This window comes from Urocitellus parryii, chromosome 10 (genome assembly GCF_045843805.1).
Source record: "Urocitellus parryii isolate mUroPar1 chromosome 10, mUroPar1.hap1, whole genome shotgun sequence".
Lineage (NCBI taxonomy): Eukaryota > Metazoa > Chordata > Mammalia > Rodentia > Sciuridae > Urocitellus > Urocitellus parryii.
Window position 1 is genome coordinate 103,357,677 of NC_135540.1, and position 20,178 is coordinate 103,377,854.

The window sequence follows — 20,178 nt, forward strand, 5'->3', positions numbered from 1 at the left end:
TGAGCTTCATTGGTTAAATAAACCTAATGTTTTAGGTAACTACTGATTTCAACCATGCATATATTAGGACATGGTATACAGCAATTATTTGAGTCCTGTAATTTTACTCCTTAAAGAGGATTTTTGCAATGCTTTTCTTGGCTCTGAGATATCTAACTACACTTCAGAACCAACTGTTAGTTTGAAGGGTTACTTATCAAACCCTGGGATGCACAAGCACTTCATGGTTATCACAACTGCTCTGGACTCCATAATCCAGGGACATTTCAATTATGACTAAAAAAGGTAGCAACAAGTCAAGGGGGCTATGTGCTCCAGGGACCTGTGATGAAAAGACTGAGGACAGAAATTCTACTTCTGGAAAGGAGGGAAAAAGAAGGAACAGTTTTTTCTTTTTTTCTGGAGGAATCATGAAAGCAAGAGGACACTTGCTGCTGTGCTAACTGGAACATGAAGAGATGGGTCCGAAACTCTTTTAGGAGATAGAGGGGAATCCCTGCAGCCAATGGTGAGAGGCCCAAGGGAGGAAGAGACTGGCTTTCACAAGTCAGGGGTCAGAGGCAGAAAGCATGATGACCAGCTCGGTGCAGTGGCACATGATGTAATGCCAGCTGCTTAGAAGGCTGAGGCAGAAGGACTGCAAGTTCAAGGCCAGCCTGGGCAACTTAGCAAGACCCAGGGGTTGGTGGGGTGCGGGTGGTAGTTAGGGATATAGTTCAGTAATAGAGTGCCCCTGGGTCCAATCCCCAGTAGTGTAAATAAAAATTTAAAAAGAAGAAAACATGAGAAGGAAAGGGAGAAAAGTGAGGACTAGTGTATACCGGGCACACCAGGTTCTGGACATCGGGGTGCATGGCTATGGTATGCTATAGATCTCTAAAGTAGGCCTAAAGCTTGGATTTGCTTTGTTTCTGCAGTCACAAATGTCATTCTCTTCCTTTTCAAAAAGATGCAATTTCTTTCCAACATCTTTAAGTTTCTGTAGGGACCAAATACTTTGCAGGCATGCGCGCGCGCACATGTACTTAAGACCTCTGTCCTTAAGCCTTTTCTTGAGTCCTCAAGTCCTGCGACCGCTCCTTACTCCTTCGTGGCTCCTGGGTGCCCTACTCATACTTCGGCTCGGCCACACAACTGTTTCAGGCTGAACTGTGCCTCACCCCAAATTCATAAGTCTAAAGTCCTGACACTCAGAAGCTCAGAATGTGATCATTTAAAGGTAGGGTCTTTAAAAGGTGATGAGATTTAAATATGATCATTAGGGTGGACCCTAGTCCAATCTCACCGATGTTCTTAGAAAAGGAGATTGGGAGAGAGACACCTGCAGTCAGAAGACAAGGAGAGAAGCTGCAGAAGAAACCAACCCTGCCAACACCTTGATCTTGAACTTCTGCCTCCAGAACTGCAAGGAAATAAGTTTGGGTTAAGCCAACAGTCTGGTTTAAGCCACCCTAGCAAACTGATCCAATGCATTATGGTTGTGTGACATTAAGGAGACAACCCTGGATGTGCTGTTTTGTAACTGTGCCTTCACACCTTACTTCTACCTGGAATAACTTTCTCCCTCTGCCTAGAGAATTCCTAGCCACTCGCCCCAAACAGTCTAGCTGTCATGTCCTCCAGATTTCCTTTAACATTTCGGTCAGAAAGAATGGCTTCTTCCTGTTCTGTACTTGTGCACTGGGTAGACATCCCTGACTACACTCCAGAGCACCAGATCCTCCCAGGCTGCAAGTTCCCTGGGGATTCCAAGGACTGCGCTTCATTTCCCCCCAGTATCTGCAACACCCAGCATGATGCCTAATTCTCAAAAATATAGATCTCCATGTTCTCTACCCTCAGGGCCAAGGGTATTTTAGAAATCAGTATTTTTCACATTGTATAACAACAAATTAGGTCCTCATGGGGTCTATGACAGCCTTTCATAATCAAACACATTATTTTTGGAAAACATCAATATTCACAGTAAACTTTACTAAACAAATGAATTTGCACCAGACATATAAAGAACTTTTGGGATAATTGCAGTAAAAATAAAGGATGGGTGATTTCCTTATGTTGTTTAGTCAGTCCTGCAATCAATCTTGTTCTGAAAATGCAAATTTGTTCCAATGTGATTGATACGTGCTATCTCATTCAGGAGAAGCGCAAGATGAAAGCAGAAAATTGCCCGTTGAAATGAGGTGTGTAGAAATAAGACAAAATGAACGTATGCACAACCCCAAATATCTTCTTGCCACCTCAGATGGCTGCCTGAGTTAAGAGATGCGCCCATTCACGTGTGGTCTTACAAGTTTCCATCCATGATTCCAGATAAACCTCCTTATACCAACCACCTCACCAACCACAGTCCTCACCATGTCCCAATCCACAAGCCACTTGCATGATTTCTTCAAGGTGAAGTGCTGTATTTATTACTTTTAGGTATTTCTTTTTTGGGGGGGGGGATTGAACTCAGGGGCACTCAACCACTGACTCATATCCACAGCCATTTTTGTATTTTATTTAGAGACAGTCTCACTGAGTTGCTTAGCACCTCGCTTTTGCTGAGGCTGACTTTGATCTTGTGATCCTCCTGCCTCAGCTTCTGGAGTTGCTGGGATTATAAGCATGCGCTACCGTGCCTGGCTCATTTCTTAACCACCATGTCTGTGACACTGTGCTACATTTTTTATTAGGTCCCTACCCTTTTAAAATTAGGGTTAGAGTTAATTTGAGAAAATAATAATATTTACATTAAGCTTTGCTAGGAAATGACTTTGTGCCACACGAACACAGAATTTGTAGCTGTCATTGTGACTGATAAATTTTTCAAGTATAGCACCACACCATAAGCCCTGTGTTTTTCATATCATAATTTTGCATTTCTCATATCATTAATTTTTAGCAAATATGTTGCTTAATAGAAAAAAACTACCTGTTATACCCATACACAATCTTCTGAAATAGTTTGTACTTACCTAGGTCTAGGCAAGGACCTATGGATTAAAATGACAACTATTTTTTGTTTCCTCCCCATTTCTCAAACTCGTATTAAGCTGGGCATGGTGGTACACACCTGTAGTCCCAGCATCTCAGGAGGCTGAGGCAGGAGGATCACAAGTTCAAAGCCAGCCTCAGCCACTTAGTGAGGTCCTAAGTAACTTAGTGAGACCCTGTCTCTAATAAAATATTAGAGCAGGGCTAGGGTTGTGACTCATGTGCGAGGTGCTGGATTTGATCTTCAGCAACACGTAAAAATAAATAAATAAAATAAAGGTATTATGTCCAACTACAACTAATGTATGAATATTATATATGAATATATTAGTTGCAGTTAGACACAATACCTTTATTTTATATCTATCTACTATATCTATCTATCTATCTATCTATCTATCTATCTATCTATCTATGGCTGGGGATGTGGTTCAGTGGTTAAGTGTCTCTGGGTTCAATCCCTAATAGAACAAAACAGAAAAAAATATATTAATTTTTATTCTAGTTTTTTTTTTTTTGTACCGGGAATCAAACCCAGGGGCCCTTAACCACTGAGCCACATTCGTAGCCCCCCTTTTTTTTAAATTTTGAGACAGGGTCTTTCTAATTTTCTTAGGGCCTCTCTAAGTGGCTGAGGCTGGCTTCGAACTCTAGATCCTCCTGCCCCAGCCTCCAGAATTGCTGGGATTTCAGGCATGAGCGACTGCACCCAGCCCCTCTAGTTGTTTTCACTGGCCTGTCAGAACCTCCTTTTCATGTTTTACAATTCAAAAGGGAAATCAAATAATATTTAGAAATAGTAACAGAGGCAGAAAGAACTTTGGTGTGAAGCCTCCGTGTTTAGCCACATTTCTCCCACATACTAGAAGACGTGTGGTTGGTGGCTCCTCTCACCGCCAGTGTCTGCTACTTGTGTTTCAGAGGGTGCTGGGAATCTGTGATAGGCTCCCAGGGGAGGATGCCGGCAGAGGAGCTGCCTGCTGCCTGCCCTTGCACATTCAGAGAAGCAGCAAAGTACCTCAGCAAGGACAGCCGTGCCACAAAGGCCAACCATACGGAAACCATGTGGTTCAACACATGAACACCCAGCACCCGGGGCTCAGCGCTGCACCTGGCTGCCAGGGCTGATGGGTAAAACTAGACCCACAGAGGACAGCTGAGGGGGTTCAATCAGATAAACACAACCAGCAGGAGATGGAAGACCCACGGATACGGATATCCCAACCTCTAGATTACAAGGAATGGTCATCAGGAAAGACAGGTTGGAATTCACAGGCAGGAGCTGAAGCTGCTGTCTTTCAGGGAAGCCTCTGCCCTGTGGAAGGTTCCTAAGAAAATCCTTTCAACACCTTGAATCGGGCCCACCCAGATGATCTTGAATAATCTCCCTCATTTGAAGGCAACTGACTGTAGACTTCAATTTCTTCTATAAAATACCTTCACAGCAAGAACTCAAGCAAAATTGCAGTTTAATTAAATAACGAGGGGCAAGAGCCTAGCTGAGTTGACATACCAAAAAGATCATCCTGCTTCAGTCTCTGTCGGTTTGGCATCCATACCTGTGGCCTTAAAACAGTACTTAATCTCTAAAAAAAAAGTCAATCACAAATTTATATTGGCACCAACATGATATCCAATATCCCACATACATATGAAAACACTAGTCCATTCCCCAGAGGAGAGGCCCAGTCCCTGGGGGGGGGGTCCACACTTCTATTTTGAAACCCCATAACTTAAATACCAAGACATAAAGTGAACCATGATTACATCTTGTGTTAGATAAGAGGATACGATCAGGAAACAATAACAAAAATTTGGTTAATATATACAAACATCTGTAACAAAATAAGGAAAAAACACAACTATTAAGGGTCCTTGTTCTTTCAACTGGTATATGGTCATGGCTGGTCTTCACAGCCATCTTCTGCTAACTATCCCATAACCCTGCCCTTGGCCAGGACCTCCACTGGTGGTGGCTCTTTGCTGGGTGGGATGTCTACACCTGTGTTCCTGACAAACCTGGGCCATTAGTCATCCTGACTCGGTCATTCTGGTCTTCCGTGTCCTTCAGGATGTGGGAGCACCGAGAGAAGTGCTAAGGGATCTCTCGTGTATAGACATGCTCTTCCTTACTTCCACTGGGGACACCAGTCCAGTTTCCCCAGGCCATCAGGATCAGACACTCCGGCCAGCATAGTGGCCACGTCTTTTTCTCCGGGAGCAAGGACTCCTCTCTTTGGACCTAAGACTTCTAGATAAGTGGGCTCTCAGGATGGGAAACAAACGTTAGAAGTAATAATGAATGGAGCTAATCATCCTACTTACACCCCTTAAATCCTGGGCCCACAAATCCCAGGTAAGAGAGAAACAGCACCTTGTGTATTAGGTATGGATTTAGAGCACAGACAGATAGTCCTTTCAGGAATTCACAAGGGGCAAATATCTTTAGATTCATTGCCCATTCAGAGAGGTGTATCCACCTACCCTTTCCCCAGATCCTTTGTCACCAATTTTCCAATCATGTGCTTTCCAAGTCCTTGTCCGGCGTCTGACACCTCTGGTAATTTCTCCTTACAATCAGAAGCACTGCTTGAAGTTCTGCGCAATCGGGACACTCCCCTTCACCAATGTCATTTGAAACCATCCCAGAATGGGACTATAGCATGAAATTTTCAAACTGGTGCTTTCAATATCATGCAGAACTAACTGGAAATCAGGCCTGAGTCGTCCCTTCCTGCGTTATCTTGAGATAAGGTAAGAAAGTTTAGAAGTGAAAAGATTGCATTGTAAGAGCCTTAACCTAATCAGGGCATTAAACCACTGATAGGGATTAGCTGGGTGGTAATTGTAGGCAGGTAGGGTGTGGCTGGATGAGGCAGGTCATTGAGGGCATGCCTTTCGGGTATATATTAAGGGGAAGTCTCTGCTTTCCTGTGGCCATGTCCTGAGCTGCTTTCCTTTCTCAGCTTGATATTCTGTCTCATCTTAGGCCAAGAGCCATGGAGCTGGATGTCTATGGACTGAGATTTGCGAAACTGTGATCCCCAAATAAACTTTTCCTTCTTTAAAATTGTTTTTGTCAGGTCTTTGGTCACAGTGTCACGAAAGCTCACTAAAACAAGGTTCAATCATCATGTTTACAAGTTTGCAGTTTCTGTGATGCTACTGATGGGTCACTGATTTCTTTTAAAAACAAACTAACTGATTTCAAAAAGATTCAGTGTTTCCATTTGGTACTCTTTCAAACTTTTAACTGTTAATAATTTCAAAGTCTCTGTGTCTTTACACTAGTAACTTTGTTAAATTCAGAGCTGATAAATATAAGAAAATCTTGACTAATAACATATTGTTTATTGAGGACTGCAGAAAAGATGAGTTTAGGGTAAGATTCTCAAACCATGCCAGAGTATGTAAAAATTCTCAGAGATGCAGGGCAGAAGTCATTAGTTCTACCATGTGAGCATCAGCTCTTGATAAATTTAGTGGGAATTCTAGACGGTGCCAGTGGGAAGTAGGCAAGGGTCAAAGTGATACTAATTTTCTCAGATCCGGGAGGCACAAAGCTTGTTTATTTACTGAATAGATAAGACCCATGAAATATGAACCCAAGTGGTAGCAGAATGGACCCCATAACATTCAGATGGTCTAGAAAAGGAAGAACGAGTCATTTGTGTATACCTATGGGTAGAGACACACAAATTTTTCTGAGAACTGGGGTGAGGGTTGAGGAGACACACTGTTTTAAAGGATTTTTAAATGAAATTCTGTCATCTCTCTCCATATTCTAGACTCCGACGGGCTGTACTTCCCCAAGCCTCCCTCCATTCTCCTGCGCTGACACAAATTTTCTTTCTTTTGGCCCCTTACTTCTTTTTGCCCCATTGGAGAGCACCATGGGCCCTTGAAATCCCCATTCTGCCATCTTATTCCTGACTCAGTCTGCTCAGGGAGATAACAGATTCACTCTGGCTCTGTCCTATTCTGATGGGACAAAAAAGGTACAACCCCACTACCTGTTCTGTGCAATCTTTCAGTAAATTCATGCACCCAATTCTGGAATAGAATAGCTCCAATTCAGAGATCTGAAGGGCCAATGATTTGCATTTCCACCCATTTCTTGGAGACAGTCCTTCTTTCATTAGTGACCGCAGGTTCATGTGAGGTAGATGAAGAAGAAAAATCCCCAAGCTCTCCTTTGTCCTTTTATCGTTGGGAATAACTTCCTGAGCCATCTCTATCGACAGTGACAGATGTCTTTGAAATGCAGATGTTGGCTTTGCAACTTTTCATTGTCCAAAGCCCAAGGGGAGGGCCATGGAAGCTGCAAACCACCAGCAGGAAACCTCACAATGGTCTCTTCTGGACCATACACATTATTGCTCAAATTTTTGTTATGTAAATGCAGCCTCTTTGGGCATATCTGGCTGGGTTTTTTTGGATTGGTTTTGGGGTGTTGGTGTTTATTTTTGGTTTTAGCATAACTGAGTCCATGAACAAAGGTGGAAACCACAGGCACTTTTGTTTACTATTTCTTAACAACAAGGAAAAATCCTCTTTACTTCAAGAGGAAGTGAGACATAGGAAAATAAGCTCTGGGTCTTGCAGATCTGGGGTTAGTTACCCATTTTCTAGCTTCTTAGGACCTTAGTTTCCATCTGTAAAATGAAGCTATGGAATCACTATGGACTCTCTATGGTCCCTTTCAGCTCTAAATACTATGAGCTGTTTCTTTAAAAACCTAGGTATGTTTAGAATTTGGCTGACTCATAAAACTTATAACTTCATAAAATATCTATAATTATATTCATTATGTTTTTTTCCATTCCCAGTTTATCTCCATAATATGCTGGTTCTATATTCATTGCGCTTATTTAGCAAAATAAACGACCTTTGGCACTTGGGAGAGGCTACAGCATAGTCTGCAAGTTGGAATGTGAGCCACATGGTTCCATGTCAGGATCCAGGACCCTATTCCTAGGAATGCAAATGCAGAGAGAGAAGGTGTCATAGTCCTAGAGCCTGGATACCCAACCGTTATGAGCACACAGCCACCCTGGGTCTGAACAACTGAGGTTTTCTAAGAAGAAGGACTAACATGTGACCCTCACATCTGAGCAAAATATGTGACCCTGCCCTTCTGAAATAGCAGGATTCCAGTAGCCACTAAAGGCGACTTAGCTCCTGAGGATCTACTCCTAGAAGCAAAGTCAGATGGGCTTCAGACAGACACAGGCTTATGGGCCAACGATAGAGGGAAAGCTTCTCACCGACCAATTCTGCTCTAATATATCCAAAATGGGCAAGTCCTGCATTTGCCTGTCTGCTTTTCTTGATGTCTTATGTATTTAGGAATATGCACCCTGCCTGGTCTCCTGCTCCACCTAACAATTCTACAACTTTAAATCCTGTACACTAATCTATGGAGCAGCCGTATGATTCTAACCCAGGTGAGGGTGATCTCTCTAACAGCCCTGTTTCCACTGTTCTCAGAGTGGACCTGGCAGTAGGGCCAGTCCAAGTATGTGTCCTGCAGCCCTACTGAATACAAAGCCACTGAGCCAGCACTAGCACATCTCAGGAATTCTCGAGTTTCGGATGACAGATAACCCTAAAAAACTTAGGAGGAGAGTGTGTGGCTTTGTAAAACTGACAAAGTTTTCATGATTCTTGCCTTTTATGAGAAATAACTGGAGCCTACCTGTGGCAGAGTGGAGTGGGGGTCCCTAACCGTAGCTGATAGGTTCTACTTGAGGGTCTAAAGAGTTTGGCTCTAGGGTGGTGGTCATAATGGTGGTATGTGTATGTGTGTTGGGGTCATCTTAGGTCTTGCCTGGGAAAAATGTAAAATCTAGGGAAGTTAGGTGGTATTTTGGACTAAGGGGACTCCTAAGGCCAGTGTTCTCAAAATAGCTGAGTGTGGTGGTGCACACCTGTAATCCCAGCAGTTTAGGAGGCTGACACAGGAGCATCTCAAATTGAAGGTCAGTCTCAGCAATTTAGCAACTTTGGGAGACCCTGTCTCAAAACGAAAACAAACTAAAAAAGTCTGGGGATGTAGCTCAGTGGTAAACTGCCCTGGGTTAAATCCCCAGTATTAAAAAAAAAGTAAATAAAATAAAATAGCAGTTGAAGGATGGTGCACACCTGTAATCCCAGGGACTTGGAAGAATGAGGCAGAAGGAGGATTCCAAGTTTGAAACCAGCCTTGGCAACTAGCGAGACCCTGTCTTAAAAAAAATAAATAAAAGGGCTGGGGGTGTAGCTCAGTAGTAGAGTATCCTGGGTTCAATCCTAGTATGGTGAGAGGGGGCTGAGGGGTGAGGGGCAAGCAAGTCTGTAGGTGATGGCCCGCTTAGTCCACCTAGCAATCCATTTAGTGGGTCATGACTAACATTATCCTTTAAAAATAAGAAGAAGAGGAGATGAAAGTGGAATGCAAAATAGGGTACTATTTCATGAGACTTGTTTCTAGTTTGTGTGTGTGTGTGTACATATATATATATATTTGTGTTAATATATGTATGCACAACTTTATACATATATACTTTCTGATAGAAAGTATGTTTCTTGTTCAGTATCAAGTAAAACACACCTGAGAAATACTGATCAGGAAAAATTACATACTTCCCAAATAGCGAGGCATTTAGATGTAAGTCTGGGCCCCAGTGAGGCAGAACATCATGGTGGAGGGGCGTGGCTCACCTCAGGGCAGCCAGGAAGCAGAGACAGCAAGTGAGGAAGGGATCTCAGGGCAGATGATCCTTTCCAGGACAAGCCCCCAGAGACCCACCTCTTCCAGCCCTGTCCTGCCTGCCTGTAGTTCACACCCAATCAGTCCATTCAAACTAGAATGGACTGACCAGGCTTCAGCTCTCAGAACCCAATCATTTCACCTCTGAATATTCCTGCTCAACACAGGAGCTTTGGGGGGACACCTCATATCCAAACCTTCACACATGACACTTTTGTTTCTGATTTACAAACGTATGTGGGTTTACACAACTTTATACATACATAACGTTCAAATAGAAAACATATTTCTGAGCCGGGCATGGTGGTGCATACCTGTAATCCCAGAGATTCGGGAGGCTGAGGCAGGAGGATCATGAGTTCAAAGGCAGCCTCAGCAACTTAGCAAGGCCCTAAGCAACTCAGTGAGACTCTGTCTCTAAATATAAACTATAGAAAGGTCTGGGGATGTGGCTCAGTGGATAAGTACTACTGGGTTCAATCCCCAGTACCATTAAAAAAAAAGAAAGAAAAAGAGTGAGAGAGAGAGAGAGAGAGAGAGAGAGAGAGAGAGAGAAGAAGAAGAAGAAGAAGAAGAAGAAGAAGAAGAAGAAGAAGAAGAAGAAGAAAAAGAAGAAGAAAGAAAGAAAGAAAGAAAGAAAGAAAGAGAGAGAGAGAGAGAGAGAGAAAGAAAGAAAGAAAGAAAGAAAGAAAGAAAGAAAACATTTCTTGCTCAGGATCAAGTTACTCATACCTAAGAAACACTGATAAGGAAAAATTATCTCACTTCTCATTCAGATGCAAGTCAACAACTATTTATCCACATGAGCCATGGCATATGGGGCAGTCACTTTGACTAAATGAAGATGAGGAAGAATTGCAAGTAAAACTGTGGGAAATTTTAGAACTTATTCATAACCCCCAGAAGCTGCACAGAACGAACACAGGGATGGATTCAGGAAATCTTTAAACACATTAACTAATGATAAGTTCCCGATGGTTACTGCAGACAGTCACAGGTATTTCAGAATGTTAAATGAAGATGGTTACAGAATAAGCAAATGCTATTTTTCCCCATAAATAACAATACTAGTCAACTCTGTTAACCTTTGGCCATGTGCCGTAGTCAGAGTTTAATGTGTAATATCTCACGACAACTATGTGGTATTATTTCCCACATTTTATAGATAAGGAAAGAGAGGCTCAGAGAGGTGAGCTCATTTGCCCAGTGTCACATGTTAATAACTGGCAGTGCTGAGATTCAAACCATGTTTACCTAATTCAAATACCATGCTCTTAGCCATTTTGCTGCATTGAGAACATAGATCTCAGAGACATCACCAGATGGAGAGCTCATTCGGTCCAAGGCATAGGAGCTTCAGAGTCAGACAGTGCATTTGAGACTCTATCACTAGCTACCAAACTTTGGGTAAATCCCATAATCTCTTAAATTTCAGGTCTCTTGTAAAACAGAAACAAGAATAAGAATACATAGTTGACTGATTTGTAAGGATTAAATTAAACACTGCATTTAGAACATTTATTACAATTATAGTAGCTACTCAAAAACTGTTAGCCATAATAGTACTAGTTAGTGTTAAGATAGTCGTTGTAACTCAGGGGTAGAGCACTTGCCTAGCATGTGTGAGGAACTGGATTCGATCCTCAGCACCACACTAAATAAATAAATAAAATAAAGGAATTTTATTCACCTGAAGAAAATTTTTTTAAAAAGATATTCATTAAATTAATGAATAGGTATGTCTTAACCTTTATATGGCATTTCTTAGTTGTTACGAAAAAAGAGAAAAAGAAATGAGGAAGAGGATAAGGGAAAGGAGAAATGTGTGATATATGAAAGCAAAAAAGAAGAAATGAATAAACCAAAAGGAAGAAAGGATAAAATGGAAAAAAATTAGAAAGTAGGGAATGCAGAGAAAAGTTAAAGAGCTATAGGTATTTTTTCAGAGCAATATAGATTTACTTAGAAGACGTAAATAGTTTTTTTTTTTTTAATCCTGTTTTACCCCAATCCCAGAACATATAAATCTCACTGGCGTGTGGCAGCATCCTGGAGGAAGAGGGAATAACATTAGCCCTCATAAATAATGTTGGTGACATATCAGATACACAAGCAATAACAGACGATTTAAAATTAGAGTTCAAAGAACCATGAGATAGGGCTGGGGCTGAGGCTCAGTGGTGGAGCACTTGCCTAGCACACGTGAGGCCCTGGGTTTGGTCCTCAGCACCACATAAAAATAAATAAATAAAATAATGGAATCGTGTCCTTCTACAACTTAAAAAAAAAAAAAGAACCATGAGATAAGCATTTTCCTTTTTTTCTAGGAAGGCTCGAAACCAATCTTTCTCCTAATAGTAGCACTAAACTGCAGACATGGTGCAAGGGGAAAGGGCAAGCCCTCAGGGAAAAGGGTGAACAAATGAGCTCAGAGAGGCAGCCTCCAGCTGCCCAAATGACCCAAGTAGCCTCTGTGGAGGTGGGAGCTCAGTGATCTCTGCAAGATAACTGCCAAGGTAGGTTCCAGGTATTTTAGGAAAATTCATGTCTCTAGTGAATATATCAAGATTCGATTGCGTCTTAATTTTTAAAAATCTATGCTTGGGCTGGAGTATAGCTCAGTGGTAGAGCATTTGCCTGCTAGCACACAAAAGCCACAAATAAATACACAAATAAATAAATAAAATTCCATGTTTATGCTCTCTCTGCAAGCAGAGGGTAAGCTCCAGGAGAGCAGGATTTATGTCCTCTGCTTCCTTGTACCCTTCAGGCGACCCACCTAACTGTGGCAGGAGCAAGATAGGCACATAATCACTTCCCACTAACTGTAGTTGCAGTTCACCAAAAGTGAACAGATTAATCACATGAATGAGCAGGTCCCTGAAAAGGGCATCTTTCCTAGTGAGATGTCAGCTCTAACTCAGGATAAGAGTGATTTGGAGAATACTTTCCAAAAACTTAAAGAAAACTCTCGGAAAATAATTTTGCTGTGTTGTCCTCTGCAAAGCTCCTGACTCTTGGGTGGAAATACATACTACTTATGTCTGTCTGCGAGAAGAGCCTGTATCAGGCAGATAAACTGAGCTTTCTCTTATGGGATCCCACAAGCCCGCCACTGGACAGATTAACTCCACATCCCGGCATTGCTGTGATGTTTTACCCATGTCCTTGGGTGCACCACAAAGAATCCTCAGCTCATAGAGTTCACTTTCATGCTCTGTTCACCTTGATAAAATACTGTGGAGTGCTCTATGTATGCAGCACCCCATGCCAAATCCCTCGTTAGCTTTACAGTCTGATTCTCTAGGTGGGTTTTCCTGTCCTGTTGTTAGGTGAAGGCAGCCCATCATGGGGAGACAGGACAGGAGAGGTCCCTCCTGCAACTCTGAAGGCCAGAAAGGGCTATTCTTCAGATTCCTGAGTTACAATCAGCAGCCACTCAACAACTACCAAACCACACAGCTCAACAAATAGCTAATATACTAGAAAGTACCTGTAACACGGGAAATAAAGCCAGGTTGAAAAAAGGCTATTAGAAAAGAAGTGCTTCGTCACACAGGACTGATCAAATGAGAGACTCAAGGCTTCCAAAGACACTCACTACACCTGGGCTCCAACCCTTAGCTTACAAGGCAGACAGAGAGGATCCTGTGCACAAGGGCTTCAGGTCTTGCTTATCTTACAGCTGCCACAGAAGATGATGGTCACAGAGCATGAAGCTGGGATGAGATGCAACTTCCTGTCCTAGTGATAATGTAAACTTTCACATTCAACAAAGCTTACTGAAATGCAGGTATGTGCGAATGACTTCCAGAGGCCTGCTAGGAATGCAGTCTGACTTTTCTGAGCTCTTCGGCACTTTGCAGATAATAACAGAATGTTTGGGGGAAATGTGCCATTTGGAAAGCGTTACAAAGCAAAGAAGCTGGAAGCCATACTCTGTGTCCTTAATGGTGACAAGGATGGGCTACTTTTTTCCATCTCCCAGTTTCAAAGGGCAAGTGAAGGACCTTTTTTCACATTCCATACTTTTCCTTACAGGCTGATGGAAACCTAAAGTTTCCAAATTAAACATCCGACATGCTTTTACTTGGTTACTTATTCCAGCCAGACACTGCAGTGTGTGCTCCACCTGATGAGCTCAGGAGGGCATTTGTATATTATGATAAAAACTGGGGGCTGGGGTTGTGGCTCAGCGGTAGAGTCCTGGCCTAGCACAGGTGAGGCACTGGGTTTGAGCCCCAGCACCACATAAAAATAAATTAATTAATTAGATATAACATGTCCAGCTACAACTAAAAAATAAATATTAAAAAAAAAACAACAATAACAGTACAGTGGAATCAGGTTAGATCCAGGTACTGCTGGGTTGGTTTTTGACATAGTGCTAATTTCAGCAGGGAGAAAATGGCCAATGGAGTATCCAACCCAGGATTCTGTACCGAAGGTGGATCTGGGAAAGGCTGGTACACGGTAACTGCCCCACCCCACATTACAACCTGGTTCCTGACCCTGAAGAGATGCATATGCCAACTGACCTCATTTACATTCCACTCACCTTCTCACACACCTTCACCTTCACCTTCCTGGGTAAAGATAAATAATCTTTTCATTGAACAACATCAATGAAAATGGATGAAGACGAGAGGAAAAAGAACAGATATTTCCACCCAGCATTTTTAAGTTTCAGAGGCTAGAGCAGGGCATGGCAAGGAAGTTCCATTTCCCTATGTGGGACTGCTGGGGTGAGCAGGCTGGAGTTGGTAATCACAACCTCACGTACCCTGTGGCCTCCTCGCTCCATCAGTATCCTCCTAGGGCAAACACCACATCAAAGCCTGTATTTTTGCCTGAATCTTATTTAAAAGAAGACAGAAAAACAGTCAGACCTATGCTAGGAAAATAAAATTTGTCTATATACCAGCGACTTCAAGTGCAAATTATTTGCTACTTCAACCAAACACCGTTGAGTTTTTTGTTTTGTTTTGTTAATTTCACTGCTGTGAAGGGCAATAGCAGACTGAGTGTTCGTGGGAGATGATAGGTGCTGAGGTACCATTAAGCATTCTGTTCCTGTATTCAGCAAACACTTTTTCCCAGCCAAAGCAATGACTCATCCTGTGCTGCCACAGCTACAATAGGAGCTTGATTTGCTGCAATGGGAGCAAACTGTACTACACTCCTCAGAAGAAAAGCCCTGCTCTAGCATTTCTGCAAGATGAATTAAAGTCAGTGCAGAAAATGGAAAATTACTATTACCATTTTAAATTAAAGAGAGATGACCAAAACACAACGGAAAGTACCCAAACCTTTAGTTCCGAAAAATCAACAAACACATTTATGTTTGTTTGGTGTGGGTTGTGGTATTTTTGTTTGTTTGCTTGTTTTGGTATGTAATGAAATATAGGTATTGAACCCAGGGAGATTTTTCAGGGACTCTAAGATTATTCTATGCAGATATTCTAAAGAAGTGATGGAATGAATGGTCAGCAGCTAAAAAATCAATGCAATGGATAGTCTTTCAATTTAGATTCATACTCTCATTCATTCACCATTTACTGCCTATCCACGAGGAAAAGACATTATAGAAAGTCCTAAGGTACCCCCAACACAAGGAAGGAGGAGATACACTTCAGAAGGAGGCAATTATTTCGAGGAGGGAGCGATCATTTCTAAATGAAAGGTTTCTAGTAGAAGAGAATGAACTGGCCTTGAAGAATGAATAAGACATGGAATGTCCAGAAACCAGGGAAAAATCTGAGTCATTCGCACAAAGAAATAAAGGTGAGAAAAACGCAGGGAATTGGAGCAGTGAGAATTTACAACTGCCTGATGCCCGGGAATTTTGGAGAGCTACTCAATTAGACTGGAATAGCAGTTTAGGAGCAGATTTGTGGAAGGCTGGAACACAGACCAAGCACGTGGGTTTGTGGGATCTGTGTTCAGCCTTCATGGCCTGTTAGCTGGACTTACATCCAGAACCAACAACTAGGGCAGGCAGGACCACTACCTGGATGCTTTCATTAAAGCCTAGTGATGGATCCTTGGTTGTTCACTCATATTTAGTAACCAGGCACTGACATCTGATTTGCAGGTAGGTTTTTGTTTTGTGGTTCTGGAGTAGTAACCGAGGGTCTTGGTGCATGCTCATCAAGTGCTCTACCACAGACCTACACCCCCAGCCCTGGGAGGTTTCATAATAGAGTCTTTGAATAAAAAAGCCAGGGGTTGATTTTTTTTTTTTTTTTTTTTTAAATAGAGGCTCCAAAATACAGTGACTCAAGCAAGTGACAAGTGGATGAGCAGGACAAGTGGAGCTGCTGTTCTCTCCATTCTTCCCGTCTGGTTGCTCCACGACCTCCCAGGGTGGTGTCCCCTTCTGTCTGGTTGAGGCTGCCTCACCAGCACCACATCCACATTATATTCTTGAAGGCTCAAAGGAAATGCAAGGTCAAGCAAAGCTGCCCACACCACGGACAACACGTGGGTCTGGACTGGGCTTGTTGGTGGGGGCCTGGGAAAGGGAGTCTCTATGGAGAGAGCCACATTCTTTGCCAAAACTTGAGGGGCTTCTGTTAGCAAAAAGGAGACTGGAGACTTGGGGGACAATGGGGTCTTCTCTGAACTTAGGACTCTCAAATGTCGACATTAGAGGTCTTTCTGGGATGGTTCAGGTTCTCTAATGGTGGGCCTCCCAACCCCTCACCTGGTGCACTAGGCCGTCGGTATTCAGCAGGCCCTACACACACTCTACAAACTTCACATACTCTGTTGTTTTCAATAGGGCTCTGCCCTTAAACCCACCCCGGCCCTCAGGTTTTGTATTTCCAGAGAATAAGCCAGATGCAGGGCAGAGGCCTGCTTACCTTTCTATGGAATAGGGGAGAGGAACTGGGAGCCATTGCTCCAGATAAACTTTCTCCCCAAATCCCTATTCTCAGCCTCCCACACCCCCCTGCTGTCCGCATGCCTTTATTCCTGAGCATTGCAGGATTCTTTGGGTGCCCCATCCTTGAAGGAACTTAGGTGTCACTCTCCTGCCCTCACCCTGTTCCTCGGCCACTTTTTAGCCTTTGTAGACTCTAGTTTATATGTGTCCTAGCGCCATTAGAAATGAAGCTTGCATTTCTGTTTCTTGTTCACTTTATTACTTGGGGGGATTTGGAAAAGGAGGAGGATGTAAAAATAGCTCTATTATCTTAAAAACTGGAAATATTTTTTTTTCATCTGTATATGATGCTATCATTGGAAATTTAATCTCAAGCCACAAATACCCATTTGCTCAAAATTAGGACAGTTTCTTTTTCCCATCCATCCTGTGGGTGATACTCATGATCTTCACAATGTAACCACTAATTGTATTTCATTCTAAAGTGATATTTAAAAGACTTATTGGCAATGCTATCTAAGACTGGCAACTCTGAAGTCATCCCCCCAAATACTTACTAAATTCATATTGAATTTCTTTGCTTCCTTTCAGATGACCTTCATAAACACTGAAACTAACAGGGACACAGATAATTTCAGGGTATTGTGTTCTGCTTGGTGGTTAAAATAAAGTCATTGAGAGAGTGTCTTCTAATGGGAAAGATTTTTTAAAAACCTGCATGGAAGGTGACTTTCCTCATTCTAAAAGATAATTTTTTTTTTAGAACAAAACTCCTTTTATATTTTGATATAAGGATCCAAACTCTTTTGCACTTTCCTGTTTTTTGCTCAGGTGAGGCCATATACATTGCCTTAGTTTGAATCAAAGCTCAAAGATACCTGTGTTAAAAGTTTGGTTCCCATTTGGTTATATTGAGAGGTGATGGTAACTAAAGGCGGGGCCTCACGGGAGGTCTTCAGGTCATTGGAGGTGTTCCCTCAAAGGGCCATGGTCTCTTCCTCTTTCTCTCTGACTTGCTGGACATGATATGAACAGTTTTGCTCCAGCATACACAGTGACATACTGCCATAAGCCTAAAGCAATGGGACCAAACACTCGTGGACTCAACCTCTGAAATTGGGAGCCAGAAATAACCTGTATAAGTTATCTCTGGTATTTGTTATAGCAATGGACAGCTAACACATACACAGAGCACCATCTTCAGTTTCTTCCTCTGGCTAATTCCTATTTATCTTTTTATTTTAATTTCAGGTGTCACCTTCTATAAGAAGCCTCCCTTGACCACATCCCAGAGCTCTTCGAAGGCTGATCCAGTATTGCATTTACTTTTACACAGCACCCAGTGTCACCCTACAAAGCATTTACTATATTGTAATCATTGGTTTATTTGTCAATTTCCCTGACTAAACCACAAGGTCCTGGAGGACAAGGTCCACGTGTTGTTCCTCATATCTATAAATCATGCCTGCACACAGCAGTGGCTCATTATGTGTTTGCTTACTGAATGAATAAAAGACAAGCTGGTTTCCAAATGGAAATAAAGGGCCCTCGATGAAATTAGAGGCAGAGAAACTGAAACTGGGAAGGATAATTCACTTTGGTTATTCACTCATTTCTCATTAACTGAGCAAGCACAGAAAACTGCTATGAGACTCAATTAAATGAAATTTCAGAAAATAATGTTTACCTTGGAAAACTAAAATCCTGCCAGCTGGATAGAAAAGTGCATAAACTTGTGCTTTGAGTATTTGTCTTAGTCAAGGACCCTGGGTTGTAATGAACAGAAATTCATCCAGGTTAAAAAATGGTGGTTCATGTATCCAAAAAGCATAAAAGCCCTATAATGAGCAGCCACACTGGAGAGAAAAGTCTTAGAGAGTAGGAAAATTTCATGAGCACTTTGGTATAAAATTTGCTCCTCTTTTCCATTTGCCAAGCAGATACGCAGAAGAAAATGGAAACTGGAGTAATGTGGACTTTGACTCAGAGGCTACACAGTTGGTGGAAAGGCTGGAGGTCCTTTACTGCTGTCAATCACTGGCATGAGGCTGCTCACCCACCATGCTGAGTGAGGCAGGGCGGCTCCAAGCATGGCAGACATGCAGATGGAACTGATCACAGCGACACTAAGGGTGCAACACTGCAAGACGGACCTGCACTTAGGAATAGGTTTCTAACATGTTTTTCTGAAGCAGCAGAACACAAACCCAAGGACTTTCTGCCTCCAGAAGATCAGACATGCAGTTGGCTAAACAACTCTAACTGAGCCTTTCTTAAAACTCTGGTTGCTTGGGCTGGGATTGTGGCTCAGTGGCAGAGCATTTGCCTTGAGCATATGAGGAACTGTGTTTGATCCTCTATACCACATTTAAAAAAAAAAAAAAATATATATATATATATATATATATATATATATATATATATATACAAAATAAAGACTGGGCCCATGTATAAATAAAATAATTAACACAAAACAAAAACGACAACAAAAAAACCTCTGGTCGCTTAGGACCAAGACAGTGCACTGGTGGTTTTTGTATAGTTTATTCTCCAGGGAATGTCTCCAGGGGTCCTGGTTAATGTTAGATGCCCCCTTCTCTAGCTATCATGTGCAGTGGCAGCTCTGTGGCATGTCTTTTCACGTTATTTATGATAATTGTGGCCTTGTCAGTCTTCCCTACTTCTTGAAGTTAGGAATGAAGTCATTTATTATAAAACATTTCATATACTTTTGGGGATAAGAGGGTACACATATTTAATAAATGAATATTATGGCTGACAGGTCTGTATTCTCAGTGCCTAATATATGCCTGAACATTAGATGAGTGAATAATAAAAATAAATAAATAAAAAATAAATGAAATTTAAATTTCTGGAATTTAACTGCTTTTCAAAAAGCCTATAATAAGGGTCATAGGTTTTAGTAATTTATGACTTATATTTGATTCATTTCACACACACACACACACACACACACATCAGAGCAAACGCCCATATGCCCATTTTTAGTGTTCAATTTCAGAAGTCTTAAGTTCTGAGGTAATTAAAATACAAAGCTTTTTATTTTAGGCGGGTGCTCTTAACACACAGGACACTAAGGCAGGGCGTGGGAGTGAGAGGTCCTAGGATATCTTAAAACTTAATGCTAATTGACTCTCCTGACAGCAGACTTTATTTTCATTTTATTTTCTTACTTACTTGCCTATTTATTTACCTATCTTCTTACTGGTGACTGAGCCCAAGGGTGCTTTACCAATCTACATCCCAATCCTTATTTATTTTATTTTTTTTTAAATTTTGAGACAGGGTTTCACTAAGTTGCTTAGGGCCTTGCTAAGTTTCTGAGGCTGCCCTTGAACTTGAGATCTTTCTGCCTCAGCCTCCTGAGCCACTGAAATTACAGGCGTGTGCCACTTGCCCTAATTGGCTTCGTTTTTACAAAGGTTAGTTTAACCTGACAATATCCACACTATTTCTAGATTTAGATATCCTTTTTTTTTTTTTTTTTTTTAGGTGCAAAGACAGTCTGAATCTGCTGCAGATGTAGAGCTGCTTAACT